Consider the following 18,772-nt stretch of genomic DNA (forward strand, 5'->3'; position numbering starts at 1 on the left):
ATATTACTGGTGGAGTAGTGAACTGATGAACCATTCTAGAAGCAACTTGGAACTATACTCAAAGGGCTATCCAGGAGTGTTTCTATTGGGCTTATATCCCAAAGAGATCTTTTTTTTTCCTCAATATTTTATTTTTCCAATTATATGAAAAGATAGTTCTCAACATTTTTAAAATTAATTTTATAATTATAACTTTTTTTTATAGTACATATGCATGGATAATTTTTTACAACATTATCCCTTGCACTCACTTCTATTCCGAATTTTCCCTTCCTTCCCTCCACCCCCTCCCCAGATGACAAGCAGTCCCATACATGTTAAATATGTTATAGTATATCCTAGATACAATATATGTGTGCAGAACCGAATTTCTTGTTGCACAGGAAGAATTAGATTCGGAAGGTAAAAGTAACCTGGGAAGAAAAACAAAAATGCAAACAGTTTACACTCATCTCCCAGTGTTCCTTCTCTGGGTGTAGCTGATTCTGTCCATCATTGATCAATTGGACTTGAGTTAGACCTTCTCTTTGTTGAAGATATCCATTTCCATCAGAATACATCCTCATACAGTATTGTTGTTGAAATGTATAATGATCGGGGGCAGCTAGGGGGCGCAGTGGATAGAGCACCAGTCCTGAATTCAGGAGGACCCCAGTTCAAATCTGGTCTCAGACACTCAACACTTCCTAGCTGTGTGACCCTGGGCAAGTCACTTAACCCCAGCCTCAGGGGGAAAAAAAAATTAGAAAAAAAGAAACGTATAATGATCTCCTGGTCCTGCTCATTTCACTTACCATCAGTTCATGTAAGTCTCTTCAAACCTCTCTGTATTCATCCTGCTGGTCATTTCTTTTTTTTTTTTTTTTTTTTTTTTAAATTTTATAATTATAATTTTTTTTACAGTATATATGCATGAGTAATTTTTTTATAACATTATCCCTTCTATTCATTTTTCCAAATTTTCCCCTCCCTCCCTCTACTCCATCCCCTAGATGACAGGCAATCCCATACATTTTACATGTGTTACAATATAATCTAGATACAATATATGTGTATAAATACCATTTTCTTGTTGCACGTTAAGTATTGGATTCTGAAGGTATAAGTAACCTGGGTAGATAGACAGCAGTGCTAACAATTTACATTCCCTTCCCAGTGTTCCTTCTCTGGGTGTAGCTGTTTCTGTCCATCATTGATCAGCTGGAGATGAGTTGGATCTTCTTTATGTTGAAGATATCCACTTCCATCAGAATATGTCCTCATACAGTATTGTTGTTGCAGTATATAATGATCTCCTGGTCCTGCTCATTTCACTCAGCATCAGTTCATGTAAGTCTCTCCAAGCCTTTCTGAATTCATCCTGCTGGTCATTTCTTACAGAACAATGATATTCCATAATATTCATATACCATAATTTACCCAACCATTCTCCAACTGATGGACATCCATTCAACTTCCAGTTTCTAGCCACTATGAAAAGGGCTGCCACAAACATTTTGTCATATATGTCCCTTTCCGCTCTTTAGTATTTCTTTGGGATATAAGCCCAATAGCCTACTGGTCATTTCTTACAGAACAATAATATCCCATAGCATTCATATACCACAATTTACCCAACCATTCTCCAATTTATGGGCATCCACTCAATTTCCAGTTTCTGGCTACTACAAAAAGGGCTGCCACAAACATTTTGGCACATACAGATCCCTTTCCCTTCTTTAGTATTTCCCAAAGAGATCTTAAAGGAGGGAAAGAGACCCACATGTGCAAAAATGTTTGTGGCAGCCCTCTTTGTAGTGGCAAGAAACTGGAAACTGAATAGATGCTCATCAATTGGAAAATGGCTGAATAAGTTATGGTCATGAATGTTATGGGATATTATTGTTCTATAAGAAATGATCACATGATGATTTCAGAGAAGCCTGGAGAGACTGAGAAGTAAAATAAGCAGAACCAGGAGATCATTGTACATAACAGCAACAAGATTATTTGATGATCAATTCTGAAGAATGTGTCACTTTTCAACAATGAGACACTTCAGACCAGTTCCCGTGATCTTGTGATGAAGAGAGGCATCTGCATCCAGAGAGAGGCCTATGGGAACTGAGTGTGGATCATGAAATAGCGTTCTCACTTTTTTTTTGTTGTTTGCCTCATTTCATTTTTTCTCATTTTTTTCCTTTTTGATTTGATTTTTTTTGTGCAGCAAAATAATTGTATAAATACATATATATATAGGATTTAACATATATTTGTACCATGTTTAACATATATTGGATTACTTACTATCTATGGGAAGGGGTAGGGAGAAATGGGGGGGGGGAGAATTGGAACACAAGGTTTTGCAAAGATTAATGTTGAAAAATTACCCATGCATATCTTTTGAAAATTAAAAAGCTTTAAAAAAAAAAGTTGAAGGCCAGATATGAACTCGGGAAGACTAATTCTATCCACTGTACCCCCTAAGCTATTAAAAAACCCTCCCCAAAACAACATACTTCCTATTAAAATTAGTGCTTTAATTTCTTTCAATAAGCTTTCAAATTGACTATCACTTTTCATGTATCATAGCTATATAGACTATTTTCTTTCTGTCAAAGTACATATTTGGCAAATTTAAGTATGACTTGATTTCAGTTACAAAATAAAACCATAGTACATCTATCTTAATCACTGCAAATGGACAATGAACTGGGCACAGAATTAAAAAGTAGGAATTGAGTAAGATGAATTACAGAGGAACTCATATAATACTTTCAACAAACCCAAGTTTCTCATAGAAAAAAATTCCAATGTTTAACATTGATATTCTCCTTATGATGCTATGTAGCTATAAATCATAGAGAACTAAAAATCTTTGAAGAATCAAAATTTTGGACAGTGTGGGGAGGGGGAGAGAAGCATAGCTGGTAAAGGCTGCTGCACCACAGAAACTATAGAAGCAAGAGCACAAAACATCAAAGAACAATGTCGAAGACATCATCAGAAAAAGATTGTGGGATAATAGATTTCATGCTGGAAAGGCCTTATGAGACCAAATAGTCCAATCTCTTCCTTTTGCAGGTAAGGAAACTGAGGTCCATTATTTTACAGGTAGTAAATAGCAAAGAGGATCTGAATCCTTTGATTCCAAATGCAGAACTCTTAGGATACATATTAATGTCAGGGAACTAAAGAAAGATCATTACACACTCCAACCCCTTCACAAGACACAACAAAGCATCACTCTTCTATTTCTGGAAACATGTATATAATAAACTTCGTAATGAAATTCAGATTACATGAAACTATAAAAGCTATTTTTAATTCATTCAGAAAATATACTGATACAAATCAAGAATGTATAAAAACCCAGTCAAAGGAGACTCACGTCATTAAATAGGATCAATAAATCTCAATTCATTATCTGATGTTGTCCTTTTCATTTAAATAAGTGAATCACACATGTCATGTCTCCTTCATTCCACCAGGAGCTACTGCTCTAAAAATTTATTATTCTATACAGAAAAAAAAGTATTTTACAGAAATAAAAATAACAAATTCTAATAAATGTTCATTTGTGTAAGGTTTCCATAGAAAAAATTCCATTAAATTATATTTCTCTGTTGGACCATCAAACAGAACCTCTATGCAAAACTTGAGTTAAATGTAGTTGCCAGTAAAGTTATTTATTCTACAAGCTTTCATTTTTATTTAATGAGCATTACAAAGAGTTGTTCAAGTTCACTGAAACAGCACTTTAATATGAAATGATTTGTGCACACTAAACATCTCATAACCCTTCCTTTCATGGAATAATTTCCAATTTGTTATCCTCTCATTTGCTTGGCTATAAAGGATAAGAACATTTTTATAAGATCCTAAGGAAAAAAATGTATCTTAGCTCAAACAGAAGAAAACAATTCTACTTGAAAAATTGGTATTTTTTCCTCCCTCATTTATTCCCAACAGCTCTCTAAAGAAAAGAATAACTTCGATTATAAGATGTCTGTTTTCTATTAATTATGTGGTGGTGGGAAAATTTTACTAAAAAGTTCTTTCACAGCTAAGCTACTGTGGTTAAAAAGTAACAAACACTATTAAGATTTATGAGATAGAACTAACCATCCAAAACATCTGAATTCCTACCCTAAAACTTGGCTGTCTAAATCAGTGAGTGAAAGAAACTTACCTAGCTCACTCTAATTCCAGACCAGACAATGTTTTACATACCATCCAGTCATCCACACCCAGACATCTTGCTATCTTCCCTGACCCTAAAGAGCTGTTGCTTCCCCAATATCACAGTGTGTGACAAATATTAAACATTTAATCATTTCTTTTCTATTCATTTGTTCACTTGGGGAAAGCAAAAGTACAATGGAAAGACTGCTGGGGTGGTGTCCAGAAGATCTAGGGAAAAGTCTCCTTCTACCAGTTAGTTCCCAAAGTAACTGGCAAGTCCTTCACCCTATTTGAGCCTTAGATTCTTCATTTGTATAATGAAAGAAGCTTGACTAAATGGGTGTATTTTAAACCTACAGGATTACCAGCAGAAAACATTTTATTTTCTTTCTGTTGTAAAAAAATCTTAAGGGCACTTGCTCCAAATAGATTCCTTTGTTACAATGAAGTTTGTTTTTAAAATAAACTTAGAAATATACCAACTTATAGAGAGGGTAGCAACTTATAGATAGGGATATCTATACTCTCTTCTCCCCGAAAAAAGCTTCAAAAAGATAAGGTAGAAAAAATATCATTTCAGAATAGTAGTGACTATGGAAAATTCAAAGTCTCCAAGTATCTATTAATACCTATACATTGAATTCAACTATTAAAGGAGCTTAAGATAGATGTCACACTTATGTATACATATATTGTATTTAATTTATACTTTAACATATTTAACATGTATCGGTCAACCTGCCATCTGGGGGGGGGAGGGGAAAAATTAGAACAAAAAGTTTGGCAACTGTCAATGTTATAAAATTACCCAGACATATATCTGGTAAATAAAAACTATTAAAAAAAAAAAGATAGATGTCACACTGACATTGGAAATTATAGACAGACACATATAAAGTCCTAATGGTGTTTCTGAGTGTAATGAAAATTTAGGTATTTGAAAGAGAGGAGAAAGCAAACACGAAATATGAAGATCGTGAAAACAGATACAGCACCTCCACAGCCTGCTGATAATTAATAAGTGATCTTTAATTGCTTTCTAGAAAAAAAATTTTAAAAAATCAAGTGAGAGATTTGAAATATTCAACAAGCATTTTCTTCGCAAGAGGGATGATGTTCTGAGGAAAAACAGCCCTGTAAAAAACCGTAGGCCACAAAGGACACACAAGTAGTGTTTGGATTGTGACAATGATGATTTATGAAACTCTGCTATCTCTGCCATCATTTAACTTCTTTTAAAAAATGCCTAAACTGCAGATTTGTCTTGAAGGCTCCCCAGCTCTGCAACTGACACTGACCATCCCTCTCTCTTACTCAAAGTGTCCTGCCTTCCTGATGATCCAATCTAATATCAGCTCTTCATTCTTCATCCTCTTTAACCTTTCTAGTTATTTTGGCACTGCTGCCCACCTCTACTCCCTTTCTTTTTGCATAATTTCCTCCCATTTGACTGACAACCTTTCTTCTGCCTCTTTTGCTTCCCCTTCTCTCCTTCACCGGTGGCCTACTCATTCTCTTCTAGGACTCTTAAAGGAGGAAGTAGTAGGATCCTCTGCCTTTCTAAATTAATATTCTTTCCATTTGTAAGCTGATTTACTCCTATAGTTTTGATCAAACAAACTTTGAGGCCTGTACCTATCCTTGTGCTCAGTCCTTGGGATGATAAAGCACAAATAAAATAAAATGATCCCTGCCATCACAAAGACAACATATACAAGTTTAAGTATTGTACTGTACATGTAAAATATTATAAAAGATAACTTTCAGAAAAAGAAACTGTCACCTGAGTAGGGAATCGAGAAGTGGCATTTGAGCTGCTAAGTTTTTAAGGAAATAAGAATTCCTTAAGAGGTGAAAGAAGGATGGAATGAACTTCAGGAACAGAAGGTAGATAGTACAAAGATATAGAGGAAATGGAGTTTCTTGTATGAACAACAGCAAGAAGGTGAGATTAGTTGGACTTTAGGGAATGAAAAAAACCCCAAAACATTAAAATCTGGAAAAGCAAGTGAGAGAGATTGTGAAAAGTTTAGTTTTGTATGTTTTTAAAAAGAGTTTCTACCTCATGCTAAAAGCAATAATAGGGATCCACTGATATTCTGTACTTCTGTCTTTAACTTTTTTGTATTATGTGCTTAGTAGTCATATTGTTGTATCAAAGGGTATTGTAATCTACTGACTTTAGGTATAGTTGCCGATTGTTTTCTGGACTAACCTGGATCATTCTGCAGTTCTTCCAACAATGCAATTGTTGGAAGTTTATTGATTTAAGAGTTTACTCAGGAGAGTGTGAGATCATCAGATCAGTGACTTAAAAAAAATTACTTTAGTAGCTCTGTGAAGGAGGGATTAGAGATTTGAGACAGAAAGATCAGTTTAAGGACTCTCTATCTTGGTTCCAGGTAATAGCAATGTGAATGCAGAGAAGGGAATATCTGTAAGATTTCGCAATAGATTGGACATGTGGGATAAGGAAGTGAAGGTTTTCATATATGAAGATTTTCATAACCCCAAAATCTGATACCACCATATTTTTCCAGTCTTATCTCATACTACTGTCATCCCCAACATTCTCTAAAGTTTCCTAAAGGCTTTTCACTGGACTGTTCACTCTCCCCCCCCAAATACCCCACAATTTCTTACCTCTAGGCTTTTGATGTACCTGGCATGCCCTACCCTTTTTTGGGAATTTCTAATTAATAATTTATAATGCCTAACTCAATTGCCACTTCTTCAAAGAAGTCTTCGATGATTCTAGTCATGCTTCCTCCACCACTTTATATAGTACTCTGCATTTCTTTAATGGACATATCACGTATTTTTGTTATATTTTCCTAAAGACTATTAATATCATGAAGGTAAGAATCATATCATCTAAATAGGCATCTTTTTCTAGCTCTTAGTAAATATTGTTTAACTGAATGACAAACCAAGCACGTAGTTTAAGGTGAATTGTTCCATTTCCACTTAGAATAGAGATAGATATGAGATCAAGGTTCTAGGGAGCACTGAACAAGAAAAAAAAAAGTTCATTTCCCACCTTTAAAATTAGTCATTTTCAATTCCTGAAGGGTTTGTGGGAATAATAAGAGCACTAACACACTCAGTGCGATTGCATTATAGGAAGAATTACCAAATCATCCAATTAGTCCAAAAAACAATCTGGAATTATATCTAAAGTTAATAAACTACACATATCCTTTGACACAGCAATATCACTACTAAGAGCATAATTCAAAGAAGTTAAAGATATACGTAAATAAGCAATACTTTTTTGTTGAAGCAAAGTAAAATAAGAATAGAGTTGGTACTCATTAAATGGGAATTGGCTGAGCAAAACAGGAATAAATGGAATGATGACTATGAAGTTGTATGTAATAAGATGAGGATTACTCCATTTCTCTGCAATACAATTAAGTTTTCCCTAAAAAACAACAAAGCTGTCCATGGGACTTGATCAGCCGTGCTTCCCTTAATACAGGTTCCCGGTCACCAAAGGACAAAGCTCCAATCATGTAGAGTTGGTACCCCCTCAAATTCAGGTGTTGTTGGAAGGTCATCAAATATGTTCCCACAAGATGACAAGGGTCCAGAAAAGCTAAGGGCATCCTTGTTATGTAAATACCCTTTTGCTTCAAGGATTTGAGTGCCTTATTTTGTATCATCATCTAATCTGAAATAACAAGACAGACTTTAAGCTGCCTGAAACAAATGCCTATGGAGAAAATCTTAATTAAAACTTGTATGTTTCAATAGTCTAATGTACACAGTGACCAATGCTAATTTATATGCCCATGATGGTGCTGGCTTTGCTGTTGGCCCCTTTTCCCATTGCCCAAAGAGTCTGAGTTTTGCACTTCTACAGTTGAAGTCACCCAGTCAATAAAGATTCATCAAGTGCTTACTCTGTGCCAGGAACTGTGCTAAGTGCTAGGGATACAAAGAAAGGCAAAAGACAGTCCCTGTTCTTATGGAGCTCATGATCTAATAGGGAAAAAGAAAACAATGTGGCTTCTCACTAATATGGCCTCTCTTCTTGGCAGAGAAGCAAGTAATGAACTAGAGGTGCAAAATGACTTAAACATATATACATATATGTACACAGATACACATCCACACACAGATATTCAAACATGGCCAATTATTTACTTGATTATACTTATTTGTGTTAAGGTACAATAAAACAAAGTCATTTATTAAAACATTTAAAAATACATAGAAGAAAGAAAACAAGAAGCCATTCAGAATAGGCCATATACAAAACAATTTAGTTACTATTTTTGTCAAGTTAATTTAATATACACAAAAATCAAACTGCATGGGACAAATCCATGAGTTCATATGTAACCCTCTTTCTTGTTTTTTAATTGTTGCCAACAGACATGGCAACTTCACAAAGTTACATGAAAAACTAGGTTTATTACAAGAGAAATGAATATACATGTGGGATGGAATCCTAAGCAAGTGCAAAGACAAATTATGTCAGCTTAGGAGGGCTTCATCCTTGACATGTTCATGATCTCCTGCAAACTCTGGATTGTGTTTCTGGAAATTACAGTAACTCAAAAAGACAAGTTCAGGGGACTAACATTCCTTAACAGTATTGAAACATTAATATTTACCAATTGCTTAGTTTATAATAAACAAAATTTTAATTTTAAGGAGGTTTCTCATACCCCAAAAAGAACAGGACAGCCTCACAGTCAGGGGTTCTTAACCTTTTTTTGTGTCATGGACTTGGGAATTCTGGTGAAGTTTATAGCAAGTTTCTTTAAACTTCTTAAACTGTAGATCACAACTCATAACTGAATATAGGAGTCACAAAATGATGGTTTATTACCAGTAAATGTTTGATTTGTATACCTATTTTATATATAACTATATACATTGGGTCACATAAAAATTTCCTGGGTTGCAAGTTGAAAAAGTTTAAGAAGTTCTGATATATAGAATCCTTAGAATAATCTTTTTTTTTTTTTACATTATATGTATGTAACCATATCTATATAGAAAGTTTGTAAAGAAAGCATTTTTTACAAATATTGTTCTATTTTATCCTCACAACAACCCAGAGAGTAGATACTATTATTATTCTTATTTTACAAATTAGAAAATTAAGGAAGACTGAGAAAACAGAAATTAATTAACTCATTGATGTTAAATGATTTGTGTCTAAGGCTTGATTTAAATTCCAGGGTGAATGTTCTATTCACTGTATCACCAAGAATTACAAAGGAAACCAATTACATTGAAATAATAGTAATAATAATTTTTTTTGGTAAAAGAACAAGTTCAAGAAGCCCTGGTTAATAACCTTTGATCTAGTCTACCATCTCATCTTTATAGCTGAGGGAGATTAAGTAATTTGCCCATGATGAAGCAGGTAGTAAAATACACAGGAATGATCTGGCCTTACTTCTTCTCTTTTCTAGAGTTAATACTTCTTTCATTACTCTAGGAAAGTCCCAATAGGTGCATCTTGGACTCTGCAGGTATTTGGTCTCTACCTAACAGATTTATTCACTGACAGAAACAAACAGGGCAGGACAGGATAGAACAGGATATGTAGTTTGCAGACAACTGGCACTACACAGATAGGAATCTTCCAGATGTTTTCATTTTTCCCCTAAGACCTGGAATGTTGGAATCACTCCACCAGCTACTCCCTCTCCTGTTTCCCACCTCCTTCCATGGCTTACAGACAATATGATAGATTTGACAGTAACCTAGTAGGTTGTGAAATTTAACTTTCATTAGTTAGAGTTTTGTATTATTAATACTTAACAAAAGTATATCTCTTCTATCTGATCCTTTACTTACTAAAGAGGGAAAATATCTTATTAGTACAAAATATTCCCAGTGGTTTGACTGCTGAGAGATTGGGAAATCTGAAAGCATTATACTTATTTTTTCTTCTCTATACCTAACCTAATCTGACCAAAACTTCTATGCGCTTTCCCTCTTTATGCCCTGCCTTGTGCATAAGTATTATGAGCTCATGACAACAGACAGAGACAGCCAAGGACACCAGAAGTCTCATTAGTAGAAAAGCAGTTACTGCTTTAAATGATTGATTAAATTTTTGCAAACTTCAAAATGTAATGATTTAAAAATAAAACTTTTTCCAATTGATAAATGATCAATGGAAATGAACAGGCATTTCTTCCCTCTTAAAAATCCAAGTTACATGCTATACGCTCCAAATCACTAATAATTAGAAAACTGCAAATTAAAGAAACTCTTGAGATTCTCAATCATCAAATCAGCAAAGGTAACCAACAAAAGGAAATTGTCTTGGAAGGATTGTGGGAAAACAGGAACGTGGTGAAAATACATGATGAAATTGTAAATTGGTCCTCATAATCTGGGAGAAAAAAATGGAGCTATGCTCCCATAGTTACTAAACTGCATACCCTCTAATCCTGAGATATCACTCTTATGTCTATAACCTAAAGAAGTCAAAGAATGGGAAAGATACTATATGTATACAAATATTTATAATGAACATTACTTATAGTGGTTAAAAACCGGAAATTAATTATGTGCCTGTCAACCAAGGAATGGCTGAACAAATTACTGTATATGAATATAGATACACAAATACTGTATATGAATATAGATACACAAATACTGTATATGAATATAGATACACAAATACTGTATATGAATATAGATACACAAATACTGTATATGAATATAGAGACAGTTTCAAGGAATCCTGGGGAAACATGTATGAAATGATGCAGAGTAAACAGAATCAAGAGAGCATTTTATAACAGTATAAAAATGAAGACTTTTGTAAGACTTAAGAATTCCGATCAATGCTTTAAAGGCTTGATTCCAGGGGACTGGTGAAAAAGGCAACCCATCTGCCAACAAAATTTAGAAAGTGATCAACCCAATATACAGAATTTTGGACATACTTTTGTACAATGTCAAATGTGGGATTTTGTTTTGCTTGACTATGCATATTTTTAACAAGAGTTTGGTTTTTCTTTTCTTTTCCAGTGAGAAAAAAATAAATGCTTCATAACTGAAAAAAAGCAATCACAAAATTTTAAATGAAAGGCGATCCTAAATGCACAAATTTTTATTGTGCTTTAAATGCATAATTGGTCATTAAACCCAAACTGGCATTTAAATTCTCTTATCTAAATGTTTACCTTGTAGGTCACCTTTAAACTAAACCAAACCAAAAAAAACAAACTATCCCCATGAGGAAGGATCTATAATAAAGTTCCTAAACCTGGAATCTGTGAACTTTTTAAAAAAATATTTTGATAATGGCATTTCAATAGAATTAATTCCATTTACAATCCTATGTACTTTATTTTATGCATTTTAAAATATTATGAGAAATGGTTTGATAGGATTTGCCAGACTGCAAAAAGGGTCTATGCCATCCACACAAAAAACTAAAAAAAAAAAACCCTTACCTAATACTATCTCAGATACAGTCGATTTCTGACAAAGGGAGGAGCTGAAAAAAAGTACTCAGGGTCACTAAAGGGCAGAGTTGAGAGATGCAGCTTCTCCCTCCCACTACATACTTGTACCAGGAACCAGGCAAGTTTGCAGCCCTATCTTAATCTTCCCTTAGGCTACTAAAAATAAGTTATTTTGCTAAAAGAGATCATTTACCAAACATACCTGAATTTTTTAGCAATATGTTCAAAATGAAACAACTGAGGGAAATGATCCGAGAACAAAAGTATACAATGAAAAAGTCGAAAAAATTATCTTAAAGGTCCTTTCCAGCTAGCTGTAAATACTAGGCACTCTTCCCTTTACTCGCCTCCCTAATCTCCTTGAGGTCTGGGACTATTTCATTAGTCTTTGTACCTTGAGAACAGTTCCTGACGTAAAGCTCGAACTAATTAAGAAAAAGTCAAAATTGTACGGCTGCTTTATTTACCAAAGCCTTCAACAAAGCAACCGTGCATTTGGAAACAGCAAGCCCGGCAACAAGTACAAGATGGGGGAGAGCTAAATTTTAAACTCAGGCAGGGAAAGTAAAAAACAAAACAAAACAAAAAAACAGCCACCGACAGCTCTGCGAATCTACAGGGAAAAAACCCCAACATGTATATTGTGAAAATAAAACCAGATGTTCTTCCAATGTTCCATCCCATAACCACTGCAATCTAAGAACGTACCCTCAGACTTCTGGAAACATCACCAGAAATTTGGGGAATCACACAGCTTACTTAATGCTTATTTCAGAACGCTTTTTTCTCTACGATAGTTTTTCTCCACCATTTATACATAACACACCCTAACCTGCCTAGATAAAAATAAAATTCTGATAACCAGTTCTCAAACCGCCACAGCCCACAGTTTTTGAAGTCCTACATTTTGTTTAGGTCTCCGCCTTGAAAACAAACCCAGTTGCCCCATTTTCTCCCGTAAACAGAACAGAGACTCCTCTGAACCCGCGGCAGCTTTGTATGAAGTCACCGCGTTTGTTGTTTCAAACATACAATTAAGGGAAAATGACACAGACAATCCATGAGATTAGTTGGCGAAGTGTGGAGGTGTAGATCCTATGGATAACACCCGTGCGGGCGGTATTCCTGCAAGTCTATCCACCAGCAGGCGATAGGGTTTCCAATCCCATCCCCCCGGCTCTTCTTCCCCAGCATCCCGGAGGCAGCAGCGTATCTCGGCAAGTTTCAGAACTTGGAGTTCACTTAAAAGTCCTCGCCGTTTTCTCTAGAGCCGCAAATTGCCATAAACCCCGGGAAAGAGGACGATAGGGGGCATCCCGCTCTTTCGAGGGTCCGAACCAAAGAAAAATAAGAAAGCCACCAGCGCGCGGTGGCCGCGTCGCTCTCTCTCCTCGGCGACCACCCCCGCGATCGTTTACGGGAAGCAGAGCAGGGGCCCCGGAGCTGTAACCCAGAGAAGCGCGGGCCCGGCTCCTTTCTCCCCTTCTCTCCCCCCCCCCCCCCGGTCCCTCGCAGCATCCCTCCCCTACACCGCACAATTCCCAAATCCGAGACTGGTACGAGAAATTTGCCGGGGGCCCAAACTACTACCTCGCCCCACCCCCAACCACGAAAGCCATTCTCTCCTCCCCCTCGCTTCACCCTCCTCCAAGCCCCACTCCAACCGCCCCCCATCCTCCCCCCTTCACCACCACCTCCTCTAGCTTAGAGGGCCAGGAAAAGTTCCTTCCAGCGGGGCAGCCAGCGGGGCGAGTCATCGGCGCGGAGAGCGGCCCCGGGAGGGGAGAGGAGAAGCAAAGAGTAGGAGGGGGAGCGAAGGGGGGCTTCTTCTTCCAAGTATAGCTGAGGACACTAAAGCCCAGGAAGCTGGATAACTTGCCCCAGTTCCGGGGAAGAGAGGTGGTTAGTTAGTATCAGTCCTGGTTCCCCCGCGCCCAGCACTTACCGATCCGTCCGTAGACGCGCTGCAGCGGCCCAAGAGCTGGGGGACTGAGGGCTCCGTAGTCCCGGCGGGGAAGGGGCGATGTGGGCAGCGGGTAGCCAGGGACGCGGGGGGTTGCAGCAGGCGGCGGTCGAGGCAATCAGGAAAGGAACCCGGGGAGGGGGAGCAGGGGAACAGCATCTCTTTCTCCTCCCCCCCTCAGTCTTGGAAGCCCCTCTCCTCAAAGTAGACGCGGAGGGCGCTCCCGGGGTCGGTCACGGCGCTGCCCTAAGTTCCGCTGTCCGCTGCTACGGCCCCGCGGTGCAGCTCGGAACCGGAGCAGGCTGTCCAGGGGCCCCCAGTGCCCGCAACGGGGCCAGCCCCAGGCGCAGCCGCTGCCGCCGCCGCCCTCGACCCCGCCCCGCCCCGCTGTCACTCAGACTAGCACGCCCAGACTCCAGGGAGCCCCGCCCCGCCTTCTGGGCCGGGGCCGGGCCCCGGCCTCACTCTCTGGGCTCCTGAGGTCGACCCCTGGGACACGGAGAGTGCTTCAGCGGACCACGTCCCAGCTCCGCGCCTTGGGGCAGCTAGAACTCGCCCGTGCTTCCTCCTCCGCTCGTCCTGGACTTAGCCACGGCCCTCCATCTGGAGGGATGTTCTCTAAAACTCACTTCTGTTCTGCTCACCTGTAAATGCGGGCCCTGGACTTGCGGTCTCCAAGTGACCTCCGAGGCGAGCCTCCGAGTGCTAGGGACGAGGGTACAACTAAGATGTACTGGGGAAAGGCAGCGACTGGGGGACTAGACTGGAACCGCGGGAAGAAGACGCAAAGGAGGGAAGAGAAGTTAGAGGCACAGCGACTTGGAGTTTAAGTTCCCATCCAGAAAATCGAGAAACTGAAACAATTCGCCAAATATTTATTTAGCACCTACTAAGTGCCCTCAAAGACAAAAATAAGACAGTCCCTCTTCGGGAAGTTAGCTTTCTATTGGGGGACACATCACCTTCTCAGGTAGGTAAATACAGGTGTAAAGGGGCCATGGAGCATGCCCAGATTTGCACTTCCTGGTGGGTTTCACAAAGTATGAGCAGACAATCCCTGCGGGATTCCAGGGAGAGCTCCGGGGGCCGGTTTCCGCTTTGTTTGACCGGGGTGGGGTGGGGGTGTTTCAGTGAGAGAAGACTTAAAACCCCCTAATTGGCAGCTGTACTGGAAGAACTGATGACTCAGTGGAAATAAATAGCTAAAGGACCTCGTCTTACTTTCTGAGGGCACAGCAAGAGGAGTGAAAGAAAAGAAAATTGCCGTCTCCCAACAGGAACCCCACTGGCAAGAACACAGTTCTGGTGTGTGTGTGTGTGTGTGTGTGTGTGTGTGTGTGTGTGTGTGTGTGTGTGTGTGTATTCTTTATAGACTTAGGCAGACAGGTAGATGTGTTCAAGATGGCAGGAACTTTATGTGTTCTGAAATTTCTGATATCCATGGAAACCTTCAACTGCTGCTGCTTCATTGGCTGACTGCTTGGCTGATGATACATAAATCAGAGATCCTGCTCTTAGAAAGATCAAGCTTTTAATTTGATTGGACGGAACAGCACAGGTGAATGGTAAATTGCTTCATTAGTAATATAAAACATTCTTTTTAAAAGTTTTATCTATATGTTTATATTACAGAAATGTATATATTGTTTCCACTTCGTGACAGGTCTCTTGTAACAAATTAGAACAGTGAAATAAAACCACTGACCATCCGAAAGTGTATATATTTCATATCTTTGCAACCCTCCCACACTACCACTTCTATATTTTTTAATTGAACGGAAATCCATTTTTATTCCTTCCCCTTCCCTATCCCCTCTTGTGTGTGTGTGTGTGGGGGGGGGAAGATAATTTTATTAGAACAAATATGCATAATCAAGCAAAACAGATTTCCCAACGGCGGTATACAAAAATCTTTCTCATTCGCATCCTAAATCTATCACCTCTGTTTCATTATTGGCCATACAGAATCATGAATGGTCATTGTATTGATCATAGTTCTTAAAGTTTTCAAAGTTGTTTGTATAGGGACAGATAGATGGTGCAATGGATAGAGCACTGCCCCTGGAGTCAGGAGGACCTGAGTTCAAATTTGTGCTCACTTAACACTATCTGTGTGATCCTTGGCAAGTCACTTAACCCCAATTGTCTCTCAGAAAACTCCACAAACAACCCAACCCCAAAACAAAATTGTTTCTTTAAATTGTTCTGGTTCTTATTTCAGTGATTCAACGGTTTACAAAAGTCCTCAAAAAGTGCTCATTTTTATAGTTATATGTATAGCATTGATGCTCTCACATTATATTGTAACATTATAATTAAACATATAACATTATAAAACAATATAAAATACTTCTGCTTACTTCACCATGCATCAGACCATATATTTTCCTCTCTCTTTTTGAAATCATTTTCCCCTCATTTCTTACAACATAATTTCCACACCTTTACATATGACTTTCCCAGCCATTCCTCTATTAATGGACCTCTCCTTAATATCTAGTTTTTCCCTACTACAAAAAAGAGCTATTGTAGTTATTTTTTTTTACATAAAGAATATTTTTCTTGTTCCATAATATTTTTGGGTACAAGCCTAGCAATGATATAGCTGGGTCAAAGATACATTTTGTGTATAATAATAAATTATAGTTCAGATTATCTCTCCATGAGAGAGCCACCGATAGTGCAATAACATGCCTGTTTTTCCAGAGGCCTCCAAAATTTATAATTTTTATTTTTGGGGTAATCTGCCACTCTGATGGGTGTAAAATAGAATCTCAGAATTGCTTTTATTTTCATTGTTCTAATTAGTGATGAATTGGAACTTTTTTCATATGACTATACATAGCTTAGTATTTATTCTCCTCTTGAGAATGGCCCATATTATTTAGGGGTACTTCTTTTTCTTATAAATTTAAATCAGTTCCTTATATATTTTGCAAGTGACAACTTTAGCAAGATTTTCCCCAGCTAATTATTTCTTTTTAATCTTAATTTAATTAGATTGTGCAAAAAACCTTTACATTTTATATAAAAAATTATCCTTTTTCTCTTGTGCCCCGCCATTTCTTATTCACAAAAATTTTTCCTATCCATGAATCTGATAGGTAATTTCTGTCTTACAGTCTTATGAGGCATAAGTATTAGTCTTCATGCCAAATGTAATCATAATTATGTTATTTATATCCTGTTAATTGTGTTAATGCTTGATGTGATTCTTCCATTTTTAGCATTTTCTGTTTAATAATAAACTACCTGTCTCATACCTGATTCATATTATATATTGAATAACTTCTTTTACTTCCCCCTTTTTAAGGGAAACCTTAGAATAGTGAGCCATATAACTGTTACTAAAATTAGCATCAACACTGCACCCAGGTAAAGTATTTAATGAGCTGAAGAATTTGAAAAGCAAGGTCTTTGTCCCCCAATGAGAGTTTCACCAATTAGGCTTCTTCTTGACCAAAGTTGGTTCATAAATGAAAATGGTTAGGGAGTATTGTGGTTGTTTGTGCTTGGTTCTCGAAGAGGACCATGACATCAGAAAGGTGAGGACATGACATACTAGTGAATTAGATTTAAGTGAGTGGAGCCAAGATGGTGGAGTAGCTGGAAGAAGTCCAGTGAACTCCTTAAACCTAGCACTCCAGCACAGGGAGAGGTTATATGCCAGGGCAATAAAGTGTCCCAGATTCAACTCAGAGAAACTTAAATCTATTGTAGGGTATGGGGACAACTTTGTCCCTCAGAACTCAGTTCTAGGTCACAGATCCAGTAAAGTGTGACTTTCAGGGCTAAGGAGCAGTCAAAGACTCTAGACTATGTACAGAGAGGAAAACACATAGCTGTGGGTGACTCAGACCCCAGTGAGATGTCAGCTTCAGCCTCCAGTCCAGTCTAAAGCCTTCAGAGGAATCAATAGGGCAGAAATCTCAGACCAAAGAGGAACTGCAATTCTGTCTCTTTGAATTAGCAGTTTCCCAGATGACTGATAGGGACCCATATCACTATTGTCCATAAAACCAAATCTTGCCAAGAACTTGCAGACTCTGAGTACATAAATAAAAGGATGCATATGAGAAAAGTTATAGAAGTAGAAATGACAAAATTTGGCTACTGATTAGATGTGTTACATGGAATTGAGATTACGATTTCAAACATTAAGTTACTTCAAAGATGATGGTGTCCTTGAAAGAAAGAGGAAAATTTGAAAGAATAGTAGGTTTTTTGGGAAATAAAATTAGTTTTTTATGCCCATGGAGCAATCAAGGAGAAATGTTTATGAGGCTGTTCGGGATTAAGAAGACTAGAATTCAGGAGAATGGTAAGGATATTGAATCAAGTCATCATCCTGTTTACATTCCTTTTTGAATAGTTCTTTCACGTGACTCAGAACAAGCTTTGAGAAATCTTATGAAGCTGGAAAAAATTCCAATGTGGACCCAGCTATGGACAGTTTTCCAAGAAGGAGGCTAGTTAGCATCAAACTCATCACCAGAATGTTTGCCTCCTGTAATATTCTTCTTTAAAATATTATCTTCTCTGGGAGCAGGTTTCTTGGGGGGCTTCTGGAGGCAGCTTTCATTTCAGTGTAATCACCCCAAATGCAGCCAGGAGTTAAAGTCCAGATCCTTTATTGTCTCCTTCAAAATAGACCAGTTAGCTTTCTTAGAGGCCTATCTCTCTCCATGGTTCTGAGAAGTCTTGCTGCTAGTCCTTTGCCTCTGCCAGCTTCAGCCTCCAGCCAGCACAAAGTGGAATATGGAATGAATCTGACTCAGCCTCTTAGAGTGGGCTTGTAGGAACTCCTCCTTATATATGCTCTCTTAAAGGTGTGAATCATGTGAAATCAGTTATAACTACATCTAGAGAACTGTTAAGCACCCTGCTAAACAACCATTGTCTATCAATTCCACTGACTTTGCACCTTGTAAGAATTCTAATAGTCACCAGATGCTGAACTGGAAGGTGAATATGCATATAATTGAGAGCAGCTAGGTGGCACAATGGGTATAGCACTGAACTTTCTCTAGTCTAATCAAAACCTGAGTTCAAATCCAGCCCCAGACACTAGCTGTATGACCCTGGGCAAGTCACTTAACCCTTTTTAAATTTCAATTTCCTCATCTATAAAATGAGCTGGAAAAGGAAATGGTTAAACCATTCTAGTATCGTGGCTATAAAAAAAAAACACCAAACT

The 18,772-nt window shown here is 38.0% G+C and overlaps 1 protein-coding gene across 1 annotated transcript in view; it reads right to left on the bottom strand.

Annotated features, from left to right (window-relative positions):
• PTPN13 (protein tyrosine phosphatase non-receptor type 13) overlaps positions 1–13,690 on the bottom strand; it is a 218,038-nt gene extending 204,348 nt beyond the window's left edge. Inside the window, 1 exon segment of the mRNA XM_074273918.1 lies at positions 13,558–13,690. The gene's annotated coding sequence lies outside the window, so the exon portion shown is untranslated.
• Between the last annotated feature and the right edge of the window lie 5,082 nt (positions 13,691–18,772).

The sequence above is a fragment of the Sminthopsis crassicaudata genome, chromosome 6, assembly GCF_048593235.1.
Source record: "Sminthopsis crassicaudata isolate SCR6 chromosome 6, ASM4859323v1, whole genome shotgun sequence".
NCBI classification, from domain to species: Eukaryota; Metazoa; Chordata; class Mammalia; order Dasyuromorphia; family Dasyuridae; genus Sminthopsis; species Sminthopsis crassicaudata.